This window comes from Gallus gallus, chromosome 1, assembly GCF_016699485.2.
Source record: "Gallus gallus isolate bGalGal1 chromosome 1, bGalGal1.mat.broiler.GRCg7b, whole genome shotgun sequence".
Classification (NCBI taxonomy): domain Eukaryota; kingdom Metazoa; phylum Chordata; class Aves; order Galliformes; family Phasianidae; genus Gallus; species Gallus gallus.
In genome coordinates, this window is record NC_052532.1 from 134,370,257 (window position 1) to 134,393,511 (window position 23,255).

The following is a 23,255-nucleotide window of genomic DNA, read 5'->3' on the forward strand; positions in this document are numbered from 1 at the left end:
GCTCTTTTACTCGTAGCAACCCCACAGCAACAGACAGATCTTCTGACAGGCCAGGCAAAACAGACAGCTGCTTAACACCTTCTGTGTCTAAAACAGTTATTCCAAAGGCCCATCGATGTCCCTTGGGATCCTTAAAATATCCCCTTCTGAGGTAATCAATACCCAGTACACAGGGAGCCCCTGGGCCAGTCACAATAGGGTGCTTTTGCCAGTTTTTACCAGTGAGACTTATTTCAGTCTCCAACATAGTCAACTCTTGGGAACCTCCCGTCACCCCATTATGAATATAAATTGATTTTGTCCCTTGGTGACTCGAGGGCATTAGAGTACACTTTGCACCAGTGTCCACCAGGGCCTTATATTTCTGCGGTTCTGATGTGCCAGGCCATCTAATCCACACAGTCCAATACACCCTGGTATCACTTTCCCCACTCTGGCTGGGGGCAGGGCCCCTCTATTTGTTACCTCTGTCGTTCTTACGGCTATTGCCATATCCCACAGGAACTAGAGCAATCACCATTTTGGAGAAGTTCACCTTGGTGGTTGATTTGTCATGTACTTCTTTTACCCATGCTTGAAGTGCAGGAGTGGGTTTTTTATGCCACTTCTTCATATCTTCTCCATGGTCGCATAGGTAACGACAAGGCAATATGTGACATGGTCTTACTGTTGTCACTCGAACAGGAGGATGTTTTCTTTTGATAACTGAGATGTTGGATGATGCAGGTTGGGAAGAAACCAGTTTGATCAGCCCCTCCAGTAGGCTGTTTTGGGAATCCTGGTCCCCATAAGATGTATCTGATACCACCATGGATTCATCAGCATTAAGTGTGGTAGACAGTTCGTCTGTTATATCTTCTTGATTGCTCTCCACTCTGTCCAGTTTTTCAGCTACTTTTGTAATGGCTGAAACACAAGTTCATAGAGGGGTTAAATGTAACTCCAAGTCTTGAAGTTCATTAATCAGTTCATTTATAAGGGGTCTTCCCCTCTGCCATACATTGCTGCAAATGTGCTGGCATACCTTTCTGGTGCAGTCTTTGTGAAAATATGCCACATGTTTGGTGTACACCTGACTCTCTCAGGATCATGCTCTTGGTCTGGCTCATCAGAAATGAAAGTGGGGCAATGCAACATTTCCACCATGGTGTATTCTCTCCAATAACAGACGCCTTTTTCCATATCAGTTCATTTCTTTTTCTCAGGCATCAGATCATCTCTGAAGGAGTATCTTTAACTCCCAGTACACTACATGATGTTATGATGTGGAATACCAATAACCAAAAATCATAAAACCATGTCAGTAGCACAGCTGTCTAGTGTGTCAGCCACTCCTCCTGACTTTAGCAAACTTGATGAGAGTATGCTCTATCCCTTCTTCCAGATCACTGATGGAGATCTTCGTTAAAACTGGACCCAGTACCAACCCGTGGGGAATGCTGCTAGCTACAGACCTCCAAATGGACCCTGTGCCACTGATCCAACACTGAACTCTGCCAGCCAGTTAGCATTCAATCCATCTCATCATCCAGTCATCTGTCTTACACTTTGTAAGCTTACGTACATGGATGTTATGGGAGGCAATGTTAAAAGCCTTGCTGAAGTCATGGTAGACAACATCCACTGCTCTCCCCTCATCTATCCAGCTGGACAAGACATTATAGAAGGCTGCCAAGTTGGTAGCTTTGGTTGAGTATGATTTCCCCTTGGTGAATCCATGATGACTACTCCTGATATCTTTATTTCACATTGCTGCAGCCTGTCTTTTCCAATTATTCTTCCAGAAGATGTTGGAAAAACAGTCTACTGTTTTCCTGCTGGCTGCACTGGTCCCAACCTGGCTTAAGAAATATCAGAGCAGTGTTCAAAAGGTAAATGGAAGTGAGCTCCACTAGCTATCTTATTTTCAAGTCGCCATGTCATGGCCATGAAAGACAAAGTAGACTCAATAGAGAGAACAGTTCATAACCCAGTAATTATTATTTCCCATGTAAACTGATACTCTCTCCAGTCTCCATGATTTCAAAGTTTTACTGCAGTTTGGCCTATATCAATACTTCAGGTGGGTTAGAGATTGTTTATTTGCCCAGGGCTCTGTTTTGAGTAGACAAACAGCAGGAGGGGCATTTATGATTATACCTCATTATGTTGCCAGAAAGTCAGAAATCTCTGAATATGGCTTCCAAACAAAGTTAAATAAAAACATAGGTATTTCTTTAAGCTCAGGATTCATAAATATAAATGGTCTGTATCACATGCAGTTTTTCCATGGGAGTATTATTTGGCACAGTTTTATGCTGTGCCAAATTTGTGGTTTCTTAGGTTATTGCTTTTTAGAAAAATCTGTTTTTGGCACACACATACAAACACACAAATTGAAAAGGGAAATATTTATATTGTGAAATTAAACTTGTTCACATCTTCAATGATGATTTATTAAAGAAAATATATGGCTAGCCACAGAATGGTGAAATGTACCCTGACTTTTGCATTCCCTATATGAAACAACCACAAAACTCATTTGAAAACAAATAGTACTATAAAGACTTAAAGAAAGAAAATGAAGCATTTGCATGTATAAAATACCTCACACAACACATCTTCATTCCAAAAGACTAAAGAGAACTAAATGTTTCTCTAAATAGCTTTTTGAGGGCATTATTTTTATGGCCAGGATGTTACTGCTTCTGTAGGCACCTAGAGTATGCTATTGGATTACTTCATTGAACTGCCATTAGGTTAAGCACAATACTTTCTGTGTTGCAGTACTCAGTGGACAGTGAAATCTCAAAAGTAGAAAAACACTAAATAACTGTTAAGTTACAGGCATTTTGTGGCAGGATGGAAAAAGCAAAACAGTATAAAGGAATACACATTAAAATTACTGCTGTTTTTTATTAATTCTGTTATGGCATCCACTTGCATGCAAAATCAGGACTCCATTAAACTAGATTTATTATCAAAGATGACATGATTCTTCTGATATTGTTTATCTTCATCATAGGATCAGATTTCATTAAAGATGTAGACATCTGAATGGTAGATATGTATGTTAGTTAACATAAGATCCTTTGGAGACCAGTGTGTAGTTTGCTTTGAACTTTTCAGAAGACTATGTGAGAGAAGCACAATCTAAAAAAAGACATTTATTTTCTCTAAGAAAGTCCAGTGTGAATAGCTCACATGAAGATATGCATATATACACACCTAAACAAAGAAGGATCCTAGTCTTGCTGACTGCTACAAGAGACAAAATAGACAAGTGGAAAAGACAGATATGAAAGGAATAAAACAGAAAACAAACAAGCAAGCAAGCAAACAAACATATGGAGATTAATAGGAGTCACAAAAAAGATTTGAGTGTTAGGAAAATTTCTAACTGCTGAAAAATTAAAACACATTTAAGTCAGATGATGTGGTCATGTCTAGTTTTCTCTAAGGCATGTGTCTCAGCATCTCTGAACATCACTGGAAGATCCACTGTGATCCCCAGCATGGCTACAACTCTCTAAGTTTGCTAACAAAAAAAAAAAAAAAAAAAAAAAAAGAAAGAAAAAGGGTAGTAAGAGGACAAGTCTAGTTATTGCCAGAAGATACACCAACTATATGAGCAAAATATACTGAAGAGAAGGATTAGCATCCAAGATTGCAGCAGATAATAGTAAGCTGTGTTACTAATAAGGTGCAAAAAAAAGAAAGGTATGAAAGCCTTCTAAAAAATTGCTAATTTGCATGGAATAAAACTGATTTAACAATGTGTGACAGTTATTTGATTATATTTTTTAAAAAGCCACATGAGAAACTTGCTTTTATATAAAAGCACTGATAGAAAATGATAGAAAAGAAGAAATTTGAGTGCAGTATACAATGCAATAGTATTTCAAGGTCAATGTAATTCCTCTTTTCTAAACATATTTGTTGTACAGACTAGAGAAGGAATATTAGAAGTTTGTATTCCCATCTGTCTGCTTAAAATTGGGTCTGTGCTCCAGCATGAACAGGCGAATCTCTGATGAGCTAAAAGTACTTTGGTTCATGATGCACCCTATAACACTGCCACAGTATGCTGATTTCCTCATGATAATTGGTAGTGGTTTTATAAGTTTTAATAGTCATCACATGGTCACAAGCTGATTTTATGAAAATTTGTTCATTAGTCTCAGCAAAATACTGCAGCACATAGTTGCCAAGTGAGAATTTCTAATTGAGTTTAGTAATACACTGAAAAGGTAGTTATGGCAGTTATCACAGAAAGCAAATACAAAAGCAACGTAAACAATTTTATTTTGTTTAGAACTGAAATCTGGCAGCAATTTTATCCTGTGTCTTAAAGAAATGTATAGTAAGCATTTGAATCAGTATACTCATGAAGAGCTGAAGTCAAAAGTTATTAGTGGCATTAAATGTGACATATGAATGACCTTTGTACATCTGTTTCTAGGCTCAGGTAGAATTGATTCAGCTTTCTCCAGGCATTTAGGGACAGAGCTGAACAAGGGCATATATTCCTCAACATAGGACTTATCAGTGCCTAACTTGAAAACTGTTTCTCACAACACTGGCTTAGCTAGTAACTAATCATAGAGTTCCATGGATAGGTTCCAACTTCAGCCTCAGGCATCTAGGTTAATTTATCTGTAAGAAAATGGCTGTGAGTAAGCTAATGCTTGAACTTCTTTTATGATAAAAGTCAGATGTCCATACAACAGACATCTAATGATGTTTAGCTATGCTAGATGTCTTTATGGGCTTGTAGATATGACACAGGACTTATTATAGAATCATAGAATCATTAAGGTTGGAAAGGACCTCTAAGACCAGTCCAACTGTCCACATACCACCAATACTGCCCACTAACCATGTCCCTCAGTGCCACATCTACATGTTTCTTGAGCACCTCCAGAGACAGTGAATCCACTACCTCCCTGGGCAGACTGTGCCACTGCCTCACCACTCTTAGAAGTTTTTTCTAATATCCAACCTGAACCTCCCCTAGCACAACTTAACACCATCTTATTGCTGTTACATGGGAGAAAAGGCTGACCCCCACCTCAGTACAACCTCCTTCCAAGTCACTGTAGAGAACAGTAAGGTCTCTTTTGAACACCCTCTTCTCCAGACTGAACAATCCCAGGACTTGTCGTCTCCTAGACCAATAAGAATTGGCCAGGAAGGTTTTCAGGGTATCCCATATGCATATGTTTGGTCAATAAACTGAGATCTTATTCAGCAAAACTGAATTCACTCAGTGAAACTTCAGCATTTGATAAACTTTATAGACTCAACTGACCATGCTGATAAGACCTTGAATGACTATAAATGGAATTCAGTTTCTTACTTCAGATGCATAAAAACACTACTAGACACCTATGTGCAGGTCTCTGAATGTGGAACTGGACTGAACCTTTAAGTTTTATAAAATCTTTTTAGCTGTAATGTTTCAGAAACTTTTTTTTTAAGGTTCATAGTAGCAGCTTAGTAAATTAGCAGGCAGAAAAGCCTAAAACCTATCTGTGCCAAAATGTGATCAAGATAAGATATTTCTTCAGTCTCCTGGGATGAGCTAACTCTTACAGGGCCTCTCAGAATTCCTCTGGAGTGGGAACTAATATGTAGGGACATCTGACTTTGTTCAAAGGACAGTTGAAGAAAAATTTCTACTCCTATTCCTATTCCTATTCCTATTCCTATTCCCCTCTATATAATGTTCCAAAATGATCACAGCATTCATCCAGGATTTGGAAAGATTGAGATCGGGTTTCTTGAGTCACTCTAGGGGTTTAAGCCCCAGTACATTTGTAGGGTAGGATGGATTTTCATATACAGTGGGTCCGCTGCTGACAAAGTGTCTCTAAAACATGGCTTGATTTTATTTTATCCCAAATATCACCAACGGATGCTGATCTGAGGCTCCACTTCTGATGCATGACAGAACACACTCTGTGACTCTGATAGTCAAATCCTTTGGACTAGCACATCTACAAGAGTGCACACTCAAGTATTCTTTGCACAGAAACTAGGGTTCACAAAGGAGAACACAGGAATATGTCTTACCTTCACACAGAGAGATGGGAAAAGTTCTGACCTGGCCTATGAAACTGACAATCTCCTGGGTGTTACAGCATGAATGCATCCAATGTAGGTCCCAGACTCTGAAAGTTGCATGTATTTTTTAGTAGCTCATGAAGCCATCAAATTTTAACAACCCCCTATTTTGTCAAGGACATCTTCAAGCTTGCTTTCTTTAGATTATATGATTCACTTACCTGCCAAAAGCAATCAAGGTAATGTTACTATTCCAATGACTAGTGCTAAATGTGGTATTAACAATAACACTCAAAACTATTATAAGATTTTTATATTCAGACTATAAATGAATAATCATATCTGGTGAACTCTTAGCAACATTTCTGGTATGTTACTGTATCCACCCTTTTAATAGCACAATTCAAAAAATGAAAAGCAATGCCAGATTTCCATAAAAAAAATAGACATATATGGATTGATAGTCCACACAGGAGTAATTAATTCAGTGTCTCCAGTGTACACCATAATCTAAAACACTAAAATTATGAGGAATTTCCTTGTTAAAGTCCTTTGAATTTGACTACAGGTGTTCTAGCAGTTTTTCAGTAAAAGTTATGCAAAGAGTTATTCAAATCCTGTTCCCATTTCTGGTGGAATTTTTATCATTTGTGTGGCTCTGTTTTGCCAACAAAAATGAGAAAAGAGAAGATTCTGTTCACATTCATCTGTGGGGATTCAGCAATTAAATCAATTTGATTAACCAAAGACCCATTCTGCTGTGTATTTACATACTGTAATTACAAATTGGCAAATAGCGGGAAAAGTGGGAGCGTGGGATAGTGTGTTTTTATATCAGTTGTTCCAATACAACTGCAATACTTCTAAACAAGCAGATATATCTAGTCACTCTTTTAGCACTCCAAATGGGAAGGATGAAACCGTGCTTTCTATGGTAATTGGACTGTCTCAGATTTTACCCCAACATTCTGAAAGTTAAAACACTTTTATATTTTGTAAATCTTTAAAAGCAAGTAGCACAGCTCCTAAGAAGTGTTTTGTTTCAGCTTTTGGAATCTGTAATTTCTTCTTACTGTACCACCAATATAACAGTCAGTTTAGACTTGCTAAACATTCAGATTTGATCAAATCTGTTCATTTTTCAGATTAATTAGTCCAGCTCAGCTTGCAGCTTGGGCTACTGAAAATTGAGTAATGTTGAAGAAGACTCTGAGGAGACAAACTGACAGGTGACATCAGCAAGGACTGATCAGCATTTAGGCTCTGGCTAGGTGGCCTCCCGTGTGCTTCCAGTCCAAGATGAAGAGTAAATGTTTACGGGCACTGATCAAACATACCTGCTCTGTAGATTTAACAGTCCTGGAGCATCTCAGGGACCTGCAAGGGTCAGACACAGAGATGTTCACATTTGGATACAAATACACTGAGCAAAACAATTTGATTTTTTTTTCCCAGCTACTTGGTTATTGGCTAGTGTAACTGCTGAGAGATGAAGAAAATCTGGAACTGCTGGAGCACTACCATACATGCTCATGGAAATGACCAACAGAGCTGCTAGAGCATAATAGAACATACTAGAGCACAAGAATCTTGATTCAGATGCAGTCCCTTATGTTTGAAATAATTCTATCTTTGTTGTACAAGGCAGGTTGTGTTTTCAACTCTGGATTGAAATCAAAATTAACACCAGTCTGAACTGATAGTATGAGTCTGATGCTAACACATACCTTCTGTGTCAACCAAATAAAAAAGCAGTGCTTCCACTTAATTTTTCATCAAATCCATAGCTTAAGCTTCAATGTTATTATCTTTTTTAAAATATCAATGTCATTACAAACAACACATTATTTAAATTCATCTACTATTTCTTTACATCATGAAACAGGATATGCTTTATTTTAAAACACAAATTACAGTATGTACTTTCACTCTAGAAGTTCACAGAGAAACCACCACATCCATTCCAAAGGTTAATTTCATTTGCTCTTAAAAATCACAATCATTTCCAGTTCCAATATGTATAGCTTCAGATCTTATATACTATACTTTTATCCACCAGATTAAGCATACCATTACAAGAAATAATGCAGGTACTTTCAAACTGTTTTCATCTCATTTCTTTACCTTTTAATGTTAAAAAACAAAAACAAAAACAATAGCACAGATTTCCCTCTTTTTGCCATTAAGGTAGGTTTTCCAGGTCTTGGGCCATTTCAATTTTGAATCCTTGTCAGTTTGACAACACTGTTTTTTGAAACGGAAGTGAAAGAACTGGGCCCAAATGTTTCTCAGAATCTCCATTTGCATTAGAGGATCAGTCTGGAAGTCCTGACTCACAGCGTAGAGCAGGAACCTTGTTTCTGGAAGTCTGGGCTTGCATCAGGCCATTTTAAATTACAATGCTAGGTCATTCAAATTGACCTTCTGTGCAGCATGTTATGTTAAGTGACTACTTGCATTATCATACACTTACACTGCAACATGGTATTTTTGCTCCATTCGGTCATCTCTAGGCTCACTTCTCAGTGTCTCTGCTGGAGGGCTGAAGACAGCCCCTTTTTCAAGATTTTGAGTCTACAGAAACAGAGTATTTTTCTTCTCTATTTTTCTCTCGATCTCATTCCATTAGAGCTCTCATACAAGCCATTTCCTAAAATGTGATAGATACTTCCAGGATTGTAGATGTTAGAATCTCTTTACTTCAGTGAAATGGTAGTCTGATTTTCACCTGGTCATATTTTTATCTGAATGACTACTTATCCTAGGCTAGGACAGGTGTAAAAAGTCCATACAGGCACTTCTCATATTCCCACCTTGTTATAGGGTATGTCATGCTATTTTATTGGAACTTAGTCACAAAACTAAGTTCCAAACTCAGAAGAAATTAGTGGGAAGGTGTAAAAAGACATAATGTCTTCTACTTTGCTTTGTTTACCAGGGAAGAGGCAGACAGAAACTGGTAAATTCAGACAGTAACAGATGTGGCTAATGCTCTGTTCAATTTTTGGTTTGCATTTTTTTCCCTAAAAATATTTTGCTGCAAACTTACAGAAGTAAAAAGTCTATTCATGAAGCTAGCAATAATTTTTTTTTCTTTTTTTCTTTTTTTCTCTGAATGTTGTAGTGTCAAATGGACACTTAGAATGACCTCAACTACTAGATTGAAGTGAAGGCAAAAATGCACTGTGTCTTAGGAATGGAACATACAGAAATGATTAGAAAAATAAAAAGTCAGCATTCATCCTTACCGATACATGTATCTTCTTCAATTTTCCTATCATATGCAGTAATTTAAACAAAGCTTACTGAATACTTGATTTTGAATAAGTAAGGTATGTGACTATATGCCTTCATTATTTAGGTCACTACAGTAAAAAAGTACATCAACAGAAAGGAGTATTTGCTGTGTTGATAGTCCTCTGAGCATGTTCAATAAGTGCCTACTTGGAGAATGTGAAACTGTTCAGTTGCCAGTTTTCTGCAACCATATGTTGTGTGTCTCCTGAATGCTGACTGCAGAGAGGTGTTTTGGATCTTCTAGACACTAGTGAAAAAAAATATTTCTAGTTTCTGATGAAAAAAGAAAATAGAGTAGACCTTTATAGTCATGTTTAATTTGCCTGTTACCAGCAAAACACAGTGGAGGATGAATGTCCATGGTAAAAAAATAATCTTTTTCATTATCAATGTAGAATCATAGATAAGAATTTGATTATTTCTGTGACACATCTGTTTATCTTGAATACCTTGAATAGCTTTTTTTTTTTATCCTATATCACAAGTTATTTATATGTTTTTGATATGAGCTGGTGTAATTGCCTTAAGGTATCTGCTCCAGTTGGTGTTGACATTCAGTGCATGGTCAGTAAAGACAATCCCAACAGTTTTTTCAATTCCTCTGGTCAGAGAGGTTGCAAACATATTTTAACATCACATTTTATTGTTTTACACAGAACAAACTTAAAAGTTCAAGTCCCTTCCTATCCTGGGAAATAAAAAAAAGGACTAAAAGGTTGCAACAGATACTCTTTCTTATTGCAATTGTCGACTCCTGAGGAGCTAGTCTGATAGAATTTGATTAGGTCTCAGAACAAATCTCCTATGAAAACGTAGGGGTTAGGTTTCTCTGTGTATAAAGCTCATTTAGTCAGATTGGTTGTATCCTCAAATGGCAGAAATCAAGTGATTTGACATAGCTAAAACCTTGGCTGAAGACTGTAGATCAGGAGATAGAAGACTAACCTCAAATGGTTCAAAACCTTCTGATAAAAAGCAGGACAAGCTAGCATCTACAGATATCCACTCCTGAAAGCTGTTACCTCTCACTAAAGAAAAATAACTGTTTTACGATCAGGTCCCATTAACTTTCACTTTTAAGAAAACAATCACATTGCTTTGAAGGGAATAATGGAGAGATGTGCGAATAGATGGACACATATACACACTTGATGAATTATGTATAAAATATAGTGTCTTATGTAGAATCATAGAATCACAGAATCAGAGAATCACCAAGGTTGGAAAAGACCTTCAAGATCATGCAGTCCAACTGACCACCTACCACCAGTATTTCCCCACTATACCATGTCCCTTAGTACATCATTAACACGTTTCTTGAACACCAGAGCAGAGATGGTTACTCAATCACTTCCCTAGGCAGCCCATTCTGCTAGCTAATCACTCATTTGGAGAAGAAATTTTTTCTTATGTCCAACCTGAATCTCCCCTGGCACAACTTGAGGCCATTCCCTTTTATCCTATCACCAGTTATGTGGGAGAGGAGGCTGTCTCCCAGCTCCCCACAATCTTCTTTTAGGTAGCTGTAGAGAGCAAATACACTCTTTTATCTAATTACCTTGTTTTTGTAAACAAGCTAGAATATTTTTTTTCCAGTGTCCTTCTATGAGAATTAGGAAAACTTTAAGAAATCTACAGCATAGCCTAGGAGCAAAAGAGTAGAAAGGTCTCTTGTGTTTCTCTTCAGTTGTCCAGATGCCTCCACTGAGGACTTGAGTCTATATTTTGGGTTTTTAATATTAAAGCTCTCATACACTCATTCTAATTACATATCTCCAGAATATACAGTTCCCCCATTTTATTTTAGTCTTTACCTATAGTTCTTCTTTCTCAGAGGTTCTTTTCAAACATTCCTAAATTTATTATTAATCATTTCTTCCTCTAAGGATACTCACATTGCTCATATTTTCAAACATCCTAAACTGGCTCAAACCTACTGAGGTAAGAAACATAGTCATAAATTGTCTTGTAACAGTGTTAGAGATCTCTCAGTAGATGCCATCTAAGAAAGTTTAGCACAAGAGCTAACTCAAAGGCTACAAGGGTCTATGGCATTAAAACAAAATGTGAAAAACAATGTCTTACTAATGCAAAGTACAAGGTAATTTGTGCATATGAACTTTTTTAAGGTTCACTGTTATTAGAACTATTTTGCATTTCATGAACATATTCAGCATTGATGAGCAACAAATGCACATTAATCTGGGCAGTCTAACAGTGATGGGACATCTTAGCTGTAACCATTCAAAGCAACTATTTGGTTCTGTTTCTTTAGGTTATGAATCTTCTAGCCCCACTGTCGAATAGTAGCATTGAAAAACACACTAAAAGGCGGAACAAGAGACAGCTGGAGAAGAAACTCCTGCTTTGGGTTCTGGCAGTCCAATAATGTTAAGTCAGGAATGGAGTGTTCACACTTTATCTACATGGACCATGAAGCAACTTGCCATGTTAAAAGATACATTACTTCAGATAGATATTTCACACTGTGGATTAGAAGCCATGTATTCTACTGAATTAAACTTTTTTTTACATCACTTTTATAAAGCAGAGGGAATGGACAGTGACACAGCTAGCCAGAACAAAATTTCTCCAGTCTGAGACTTCCAGCTCAAAGTGAATGTTTTCCTGTTGATTCAATCTGGGTCCTCAGCACAGAAGAATGCTGTGCTTTTGGTGAGATATAAGGGGCAACAGTTAGCTTTCTTATGTCCTTTTGTGCTCCCTTGAGTGTTGGCATGGATGGTAGCCATCTGGTGGAGTCTTAAACAGTCTTGAAATAACAGACTTGAGAGAACCAAAATTGCCTACAACAGCATGACAAATCTGTGCTCTGCTGTTGAGTTGGTTAAAATAAGATGAAAATCCAAGTCAATATGGAACACACAGGATGGATAGTCACAAAAGCTGACTCGAACCTTGTGAAACTGAGCTGTATAAATTCCCCCTACAGCCAGAACTGACAGCATCCTCTAAGGTGCAGTTCAGAGCAGGTATTTAAGTAGCTGTGTATGTGTACTTACAGGAGATTGGGTTCTCAAAGAGGAGCTTAGGAAGGGCAAAGAATAGGTTATCTTGCTAAAGGTGAAGTCTTTCTGAGCACTTTTATTGGATGTGTCTCTTCGATGTGGAATCCCTATTCTCTGCACTTCATGCCAGTCAATTTTAACTTGGGCTCCAATAAAAAGCACACAGAGCAATTTCCAGCTAGGGATACATAGGACTGGTCTACCAGCTAGGGCAAATTAGCATTTTGTCTCTACACAGAAGCCAGGTTTGAGCTGTGTCTAACCTAGTTTACTCCTCCGCAGCCCTACATGGCATGCTTTTCTGATGTACCCCAACAGGCCTCGTAGCCACAGACAGCTTCCATAAATTTCTGGCCTGCATTGTATACCCCACTCTTGGCACCACAGTGCAAAAAGCATGCAGAATGCATAAAACAGTCCACTCCTTAGCAGGCATACAGCTATGGTTCAGACACAGAAAACTGTGGCCTTCAGCTTAGGAAAAAGAAGGGCTCCAGGCAACATCTCTATACCTGTTGCTTTGTCCCTGGGAAGACCACTCAGCCTCATGCTCAGATGAACAAATATGTGCATTAAGAGAAATACAGTCATCTGAATCCATGTTTGTATGTAAGGCAGCCAGCATCCCCAGCACGTATAAACTTTATTTGGAGCTGTGTAGGAACACCACCTGCTCATGCTGCTCCAAGAAATTCCACTTAGAACATTCAGAAGCAGCTGGGATGTGAATGTTTGATTCATCTCATCAGAAGCTGAAATTAAGATTGAAAACATAGATCGTGTATTCTCCTAACATTCCAAGAAAATATTTATTTCTTAATATTTGTTGTTCAGTGAAATACTACAAACTGCTTATCATTTTCAGCTTGTTTACACTATGGGTGTATGTAGTTTATATTAAATTTTGCAAATGATTTTAAGGTGGCAAGTTTACCACAATTCAAGCCTGCTGACCTGCAACTAAAATACAAGGTGCAGCTGGAGGTAATTGTTTCTGTTTTGAGTGACAGTCATACAGTGTATAATGCAATATAGCATTGTGGGGTTGGGAATCTCTTGCCTGAGTTTTATAATTGTAAGTCTTTGACTCCTGCAATTTTAGAAAGCATTACAGTTGAGGGAAAATTCTATCTATCTCAAGAGGGAGAGAAGTGAGGACACTACAACTGATAGCAGTAAGTCCACTGATAGTACCATTCTGTGGCCTCTGTAGCAGCACACTGTTCTTTAAACAGATACAAGGTAAGTGAGGTTCAAGACACAGCAGCTTTTCCTGAACTACAGAGCTGGTATGCCTGAGACTTCCTTTGATGTCTCTGGGTTCTTGGAAAATCAGGTTCCTGTGCTATCCTAAAGCATTTCACTTTCTTCTAGTTCTGCTATACATCATATACTGTTATGTAACTTCTATTCATAAATTAAAGGATTGACTTTAGAAACCTTTAACTGAAGTACTAGAACAGGAAGGGATGGATTCTCATTCCTCCAATAACATAATGAATAGCTACTTAATGAAATTTACTTTGATATCCAACTTGGATGTTGTCCTTAAAAATATACCTGTTACAACTACTAACTCTGTTTGACTAATGTCCGTGCAAAACTGCACAGCTAGTTTTGGATCAAAAAGGCTTGTTAGTTTCTCCTCAAATGACAGTTAAAAAAAACCAAAAACCAAAAACCAAAACCAAAAACAAAAAACAAAATACGAACCAATAAACAAAACAAAGCCCATTATTTAATAGTCCATCTGAATGCGTTAAAGCTATTGGTCTTCAGAAAGATTCATATAGTAAACCTTGCCTGGATGAGTATCATTAACTTGTGTACCTCATTTGAGTAAGTACCTCAAAATTCTGACTGGTTGAATAGCAGGGGACAAGAAATGTTAAATTCATTTAAGATATTCCCCTTTTTTTCTTGTGTGTGCGTGTATAAAAATTTCTATTCAAAGCCCCCAAGGCCAAAGCTAATATGGCAACATTTGGAGAGGAAGCCAGACTTCTCTCTGAGGAAGAAGATAACTTTTAGCCAAAAAATAAAAAAATAAAAAAGAATCTTTCGAATCATTTAATCTACAAAACAGCCAATTCTGAGAATATCAGGTGGTTTGCTTACCTTGCAAATTTGTTGAGATGTTCCTAGGTGAAAATATCTTATTTTGCATACAGGAGAATTTTATACTGCACAATCAAACTTTTCTAGGTACTTTAAATAGCACCCTTGATGCAGTACCTGCCTACCATTTCCTCTACTTGTTGCCCTGTTTCCTCCTAGGCAAAGAATTGCCATATTTTATTCATGGACCACTGTGGTACAGACAAATACAAATTCCTCTAAAAGGTCATTGATGAACAGGGATTGACTCTTGTTCAATGTGCTCTGATCTTCTTAGTGCTTACGGGTGGAGGGGATGCAATAGTTCACATTGTTGCATGGATCATAAATGTCTTTTTTGATTACATTCTTGGTTATTTTCCCAAGCACATTCCTAGGAGGAAGGTGTTCGAATGGACTGTATAACATAAACCCTAATTGTAGGACTTAAACCTCGAAACACTTGGATAAATTTGTGCCTACCTTCTGCAATTTCCCTTGTGCCAATGTAGCTTCAGCTCCATCTGCTCCAGACAGTAACTAACACCATAGGTTGACCTGCAGTGAGCAAAATCAAAAGCGTCTGCACAAGCTCACAGGGCTTGTGGTGCTTAAGAACTCCTTGGCACTGGATACTTCTGAAATGTCTTGATACACTTGAATGTCTTAGAAACTCAACAACAAAACCCCACCACAGTAACTTCCCTCCTTGATAATTATCAGTAATTTGTGACTGTTATTAGAACAGCATAAGTCCATAAAGAGCTAGAAGTTGCCAGATCTCCTCCAGTCTGAATTTGAATGTAGATTCCAGGCCTCCTGTATGGAAAGCCTGCATGTGTAGTGTGAGAGTGTGCACTTCTTGATCTCTTTTAATCAAGAGAAAAATGGATAATGTAATAGCAGAATTTTGTGAAAGAATGCAAATTACTGTGCATTGCAATGAAATGTTTCCCCTTAGGATTAGAATGCCTGGTAAGACTCCTCTGCATGAGCTGGAGCTGATATATGAAGCTGTGGCTTGCATAAAGGCAGACAGGTTAGAGCTCAGCCGTGCCAACCTTAGGGCCTGTTCTTCAGTGCTTAATCAGGCAAAGTACCTGCAGAAGTCAGAGGGGTTTTGCCCCTTAATGAGAATTACTTGACTAAATCTCCCTTTGCAGAGCTGGTAGTATAATCCTGCTGTGGTAAAATTATACATGAGGGTCCCTTAATAAAATTTAATTTGCTTTGACCACTGCTAGCATTTTAGGTCCACAATGGTCTTGGCAGCTATCAGTTGTGCTTTTTTTAGCTAGCATATTATGTTCAGAGGTAATTCTTCTTCAGTGCTCTCTGCTGAAATCCATTCTTGTGTCATTTCTGCTACATTCAACCTTTCTTCCACTTCTGTTATTCTTATGGGTAAAAGGTGACCTGGGACTTCCGGCCTTTTCTTTCTTGCTTGCTGTAGAAACAGAGATAAACAAAGATGTGCCAGATTTATTTACCAAGAAAGATTAAATCATAACATAAATACAAGAGAAATATAGATTACAAAAAACTGTTAAGGTGTCAGACATTTAATCAAAGCTACTATATGGCAAATAGAGCTACCATGCTTCAGCTCAAACACAGTAATTTTGTAAACTCTCAGCCTCCAACAAAGGAGAGAAAATATGTCTCAGAGAAGCTCCAAGTGAAAAAGGGCTACCTTAAGTATCTTTACTTCACATTCTATTTATGTTTGAAGGATATTACATGGCTCAGCTAGTAGCTGTTTAAAAACCAGTAACTTGACCATGAGTGCTAAACATGTGTTTAGGTAACATGAATACAGATATGGACAGCATGAGGAAAGTTGCTGCAAAAACACCTTATATGATTTGCAAATAGAAACACATTAGCATAGATCTCCAAAATTTCTTTCTTCTGCTTTAATTTTTGTTTTGGTAAACCCAATTTCTGATCAGTGAGATAATCTACTGATTCAGGTAGAAAGCAGTGAGTAAGACAGTGGGTCTGTTAAAGCAAAGGCTGCATTGTTATTATGAGGGGAAGCAATACTGGAGTAGTTCATCCCTTCACAAATCTGTCAGAACATGCTCTCTACAGCTGCCAAAACAACGGGCAGAAAGCAGATCAGCACTTAATGTTAAGGCTGAAATACAGATGCAACAAATAATCATCAATATGAATACATAATCCCACCTAGACAAGACTCCTAGAAAATCTGCTTAAAGCAGATTTCCACCACTAACACCAACTCAGGGTGGAGAAGATTTCCCAGCCACAGAAGTGATCTAGCCAGAACACAGTACAAGCCAAGGACTCCAGCATGAAGAAACAAATGCAATGCCAGTAACCAAGGTGAGGTAAAGAGTGAGTAGCATAAAGAAAATAGCAGTGAGTGGTCTGTGAAAGCTAATAAGGCCACCAAGAATCATCTGAGTTCCACCCAATTATGAGGCTGCTCATGATAAATTTCCTTATTCAGTCATACGCTGTGTAATACACCCCACAGGACTCGAACACTGGTCAACATTTCATCTCAAATCAGTGAAAACTGCCTTCTCATAACATCAGTAGTCCTTTGGTCCTCATATTTTTATATGAGCATACTTTATGTGTATCAAATAAAGCTAACTGCAAATATCAAAGCCTATGCACTTGATGTACTTTGATATGTTTGCAGTGAAGTGGGTGCTAACACAGACCCCTTTTCTACTGTTTTTCTCCTAATTTTCTAAATGGACATAAAGGTGAAATTCTAATTCCCATTGTAATGATTCAGAAAGAAATGCAGTTACCTGTGTAACAAGGCTTCTCTTGTTTGAGGACAATGCTTATTGTCTGGGCTACAGATTTAGGGCTCGCTCCTTACATCTATTTCACTGCTGCAAAAACTGTAATGTGCTTTGAGGGCACAGACTGTATCAGCAAATTGATGCTAAGCTCAGCTCTCATGAAAATCTGTCCCTGTTTCCCTGTTACTCTTCCATCAAAATTTCTACCCTGACTTGCCAAATTTCATCTGCAAGTTCCCAAACACTAGAAATGTTTGGGAAGCTGCCACAAGAAAAAAAAAAAAAAAAAAAAAGAAAAAAAAAAAGAAAGTAATGTAATGTAATGTTAAATTATGACTTAATATGCTAAATAGTTTTCCTAATTTTTTTTCCTACAGGTTACTATATTGCCTGCAGGGGTCACTATAACCCCCTCTGGCCTCCAGATATTTTTAAAGTCTACATAGCCAATGCTTATCTGAATAGGAGAAACTAGTTTTTTGTTTGTTTGTTTGTTTCATTTATTTTTTGTTTCTTTGTTTTAAATGAGATTCTTAGCCCACCCTCAATGCTTGTTACTAGGACTGACAAACTGAAATCATGATTTTCTGTGATATTCTGGGGAATGAGGCAACTACGTCATTTGCTAATAGAACAGAAATTCATTCCTATGCCCTCACCTCTACATTGACTGTGATATTCAACGGAGAGGTCCTGGGGAGCTATTTCAGGGTAATCATGGAGGAGACAGCTGAACAATCTTGATGATAACCCAAAACATTTCTTCCCCCCCACTCTGGCTTTCCTGCTACCCGTGGCTGTCGGTCCCTTGCAGACTGATACATCACGTTACTGTCCCATGTGCTGGCCCCTCTTCCTCCACTGCTGTGTGTTAATAGCATAACAACTTTCCTGTATAGTGACTCTCTGCATCATTTAAAGAAGGGGCTGGGTTTTTCTCTAAGATCACATCCCAGATTCATTCCTCAGTCTTTACCCTTGCGAAGTCTCATTCAAATCAATGGATAATTGCATGATAAAGCACTCATTTAAAATCTGACTTGAGTGAAACAGTGTTTGGGGAGGGGAAGGTGGGGGTTTATAGGTACTTTCAAAAATTAACAGTGCAACATTCGTTGTGGCTTGCTATGATGTGTTGAATCACTTTGCTTAGGATTTGAGGTTATTTGAATGTTGGAGTAAATTGAACTCTTCTGCACTATACATGCTTCCTAATGTCTCAAAACTGTTTGAAAGTTGATTATCTTTGTTGAAAAATAGAAATAAAATCAAAATTAATAAAATCAAACAAGATTGATCATCCAGCCAGGAAACAAAATACGCAGTTCTTTTGCCCACCCCCAGGCCAGTACAGCTCTCAGCTGTCTAAGATACTAGATACTTGGTGTGCCAAAAATGCAGATGATGACGCTGTAATCAGTGAGGAGAAAGTCAAAAGGAGAAGGACAGGAGAAAGAAATAAAAATAAATAAATAAATAGAAGAAAAGCAGACCTAAAAGTTTAGCTCAGGCACCCCCATGATATAAAGAGCTGCTTGTTGTTCAGAAGTGGAAGTACCCAATGTTTCCCACTGATCCTTAACATGAGGCACTAACTTGATGCTACCACACCCCTGCCCCCAGCAAGTGATGAGGAATGATGGTGGAGACAATGTGTATAGGGACCAAAGAAGTCTGTGCTACAGCCTTTTTTTCTGGTAGAAGATCATGGATTTTACTCCTTATCCACATAAAGCTCTCCTGTTTATGCTTTATGCTGATGGAGTGAATTTCACCCTACATAATTTTGCCTACCCTAGCTCAAGTCACTTAGGAAGCCTTTATGTAGATTTTACACTTAATTAACATAACCTCATCAGACTTGGTATTTTCTCGAATTTACATGAACTGGATGTCTTAAGAAACCCCGACCAGAGATGAAGAGGTAAGGATTGCTTTACTGAGAGAGGGGAAGAAAAATATTGTATACAGCAATAAGGCGAAGAAAAACTTGGATTAGAAGATGGATTTAGTGGGTTAAGAAGTCACAGAACTTTGACAAAGCACAACTTTGCTAATACAAATAAGAACCCTGAGCTACATTTGAATTCACATCACACCACACCTGGTAAGAATTAGTCTAGCACAGCATCATCAATCATAGTGTGGTTGTCAGTTTTGACATCCTTTAAGTCTACGTTGTGTGCTTAATGACTACATTACAGAAAATGTAAACAGACACCAAACATACAGGTATGCCCTATATTTTTTTAAGATACTGTATATTTAAAAATAATAAAGAAGCTCCAGCATTGTTTTATATGGAGAGAGAGTAAGAGAACTGTAATGCAAGCTCTTACAAAATAATCAGAAAAAAAAAGTTTGTAAAAAAACAAGGACTAAAATGAAAAAATCTTGCCATATTTAGGAACTTCGATCCAAATTTGTAAAACATAAATTAATATTTAGAGAGAACAGAGACTTCTTTATATTTTTCTATTATTTATTTTCTCCCTCAAAAACATTCAGCAGAGATGAAATACTATCCTTGCTATAGATCCCGTGAATTTTTCAGCTTGATATGGTGACCATGATTTACTAATAAGGACTCTGGAGTCACTTGTGAGCCCATTACAAACCCTGTATTAATAATTCATAAGGGGAAAACATGCTGAAGAAGTGCTTGGGATCATGACCTAAGTGGAATGCCTGAGTTCAAACTAAAAATCTCCCAAATTCCATTTTTATTATTAGCAGATTTCTAGAATTACAACACTTACAAGAAAAGGCTCCAGTTTTGCAGCTCTGGAGGTTGCCCAGGTATTATGAACATAAGGCTCCTTGTCTCATTTGCCTGTGTGATCTGCGACTAAAACTTCTATGTATTTCGGTGAGTGCAGGATCAAGTCCCTCCACAATTCATTCAAAGAAGCTTAATTTGAGATTTTAGTGAATGTTTATTTTCTGGCTCAACAGCAGCATATTTTGGAGGTGGGAAAAATGTATGCAAAAGAAGGGTCAAAATCCAGATGTAAGAATGAATAGCAAGAGTACATTCAAAGAGTGCAGGAGTAGTGAGAACTGTAAATACGTGTCTGATTTGGTTTGTGAAAAGTATTGCTATCTCCTTACCAGAACTGTGTCATACTTTCTCCTGCTGTCTATATAACTGTCTCTGTAGAGGTATAACAAAGGCTGTAAAATAAAAAGATCTCGTTGTAAATTAGTCTGGTTTAGGTTCCAAAGTGAAAAAAAAAAAAAAAAAAGAGCCAGAAAACTATGTTTTATTTTAATTCATTTGAATAATCTTCCTCATTTCTGTGATCTATCACTCACAGATAAGAAGCACCTTGCAGATTTTATTATTTCTACAAAATATATCTTATTCAATTAGCAACTGTCAGTGAAAAAAAAATAGACAATAAACCTCCAGCTCTGATTAGAAAGGAAAGAAATGTGTAGTGAAATGCATGATACTGAAAGCTGTTATATTTCTTTGAAAATGAACATTCATACAGAAATTGCTTTCCAAGTTGTTGTGTTGTTTTTTTTTTTTTTTTTAACTGAACATGAAACAAAGGCCCAAACTTGGTTTGATTTTAGTCATCAGGAACAAAATTTGAGATGGGACCTGACTCAGCTCTCTGTCATTTTAATTCAGCTATTTGTTTTTAGGAATAAAACTGTTTTAAAGCTTTGCGGGAGTTCATACGTCTTGTTGGAATTTTGATTTATTCCTTTAAGATCCCTCATTCCACTTTTCCAGAAAAAGTAAGAAACAAAACAACAACAGCAACACAAAGCACTCTGTTATCCCTACTTTATTAAAACACAACAGCACAAAGAAAGGAATATCATGTCTCCATTTTTCTGGATTTCTCAATGAGAATTTTATTATGGCAACATTTCTGAGATAAAAGAATGCAATGAAGACACTTTTACACTCGTGCTTATCACGGGTCTGAAATAATTTTTAAAAGCTGAGATGCTTTCCCTAATACATGTGGGTGGTGCACCAACAAAGCACTGAATATCAATTACTATTTTTATAAAGCAATTCTCAGAAGCCTTTGGTCTAAGCCAACAGTCCTTACTCAAGCAAAACAACTTGAATGCTGTGGGAGTTTTACCTAGCTCAGTACTTTAATCTCCTCAGAGATCAATAAATAATTAAAAATTTTATCATACGAGCTACTGTGTTTTGAAATTGACTTCTTTTAAATTCATCTTTGCTTTACTTATTGGAGAAAGAGTGAAGATTTTCTCCCTTGCATTTGTGCTTGCACCCCCCCAAAGAAAAAACAAAAAAAAACCAAAAAAAAACAAAAAACAAAACAAAAAAAACCCAAACCAAAACAGAAAACCTGCACAGGAAGTATCTTATGATGTTACATCCAGCACCAGTCTGGTTCTAAAGCACTCTCACTTTTGGCTTGCTTTTCCTTTAACAATCTGATTATACTGCATGGTTTACTTCCACGGTTCCAGTGTTCCTCATTACTAATTCCAATAGCAAAAACTTGCCAGAACCCCTGAGAAGTAAACCTTCAAATCTGGAATTAAATAACAGAATATATTACACGTTGGACATTTGCAGAGAAACTTTACTTGAGGGAAAATAAATACAAACATCTTGTTCTGTGATCTGGAAGTAAACTACTCCAAGCGCGGTGCTGCTCCCAGAAAGGCTTCTGACAATTCCTTCTTTCAAGTCAAAGTTTTAGCAGCGTGTTTCTGAGGCCGAAATATACACTTTATACAGTATTAATAAAGGGTTTTCTGAATTAATGGAAACCAACGATGTTCACATATAATGAACAAACACCTAATTAAAAGCACAGCAAAGCCAGCAGCAGAGATATTGGTGGTTGATTTTTTTTTTTTTTTAATTTTATTATTAATATCCATTGTATTCCTTTAGCCTTTAATGTGAGCCTCTTCAGCTGACTGGTGCCCAAAGGGGAGCTAACAAATCGCTCAGCTGGTGGCTGACACTGGTCTTGAAGAAAGCTAGTAAGGAACACTTTGCCGTCTTTCAGAGCCTCTACACCAGCTGTCACCCAGCTATGGGTGCTGAAAAGCTCCTGTCACTTCATCCAAAGGGATTTACTTGGTCAGAAGGAAAATTTAAATACAAAGCATGCAGCTAAGAAGCTAGTGAAAAGGATTATGAGTGCACAAGAGCACATGTGTATAAGACACTAATACATCTTTAGGAAATTTCAGATCCCCAAAGCCAGGATTACTGCCAGAGGCAGGGTGGTATACGTATGCTAGGACCTTTACCGTTGGAGTTATTATCTCCCAACTATTCAACTTTATGGGTCTTTCATCATGTGGGGGGGTTGGGGGGGAGATGTGGTTAGTGGTGATGGTGGGGAGGTTGTTTTAAAGAATGCTCCCCTTATCTTCAGTAGGGAAATAAGAAACAACAGTCCCATCCATTATTTGGCAGAATTCACCTGCATGCAAAATACTCTGTAGCTTTTATTGTCAGACATTTAATTTGCGTGTGTGTGTGCGTGTGTGAGGGGACGGGAGCTGGCTCTGGCCTGGCCCTCGGGGAGGGCACAGGGCTGGGAGAGCCGCAGCTCCGCAGAGAGCTGAAAACGCTGTGCCATGGGGACCTGAGGGAGGGTGGTTGAACCTCAAGCCTAGCCCTCTTTTTAGTTTTCTTTTTTTCTTTTCTTTCTCTCTCTCTCTCTCTTTTTTTTTTTTTTTTTTTTTTTTTTTTTTTTTCCTCCAACGTCGTTTTAAAGTCACCGGAGGGAAAAGGAAAAGAAAAGCGAAATGTGAAACCGAAGAGGAACGTCTATAAAAACTTACATGTTGAGCCAGCTTTAACACTGCAGCCACATTCGACTCGGAGTAGCACCCGTACCGGCCGGCCTGGGGCGAGGTACCGCTACTCGAGACTGCTACAGCCCCGGCCCGGCCCGCCGGGCTCCCGCCGCCGAGCCCCGGGGAAGAGAGGAGGGAGGTGGCCGCCAGCGCAGCCCGGCCCCGGACCCCGGCGGCGGGG

The 23,255-nt window shown here is 38.0% G+C and overlaps 1 long non-coding RNA gene across 1 annotated transcript; it reads right to left on the reverse strand.

Annotated features, from left to right (window-relative positions):
• Positions 1-2,657: 2,657 nt before the first annotated feature.
• Positions 2,658-23,199, reverse strand: LOC107051969. The gene is made up of 6 exons (XR_005843659.2): positions 23,060-23,199; positions 20,366-20,428; positions 14,952-15,915; positions 7,383-7,422; positions 6,055-6,152; positions 2,658-4,635 (listed from the first exon to the last, which is right to left on the reverse strand). It is a non-coding gene; the product is annotated as an uncharacterized LOC107051969 (long non-coding RNA).
• Between the last annotated feature and the right edge of the window lie 56 nt (positions 23,200-23,255).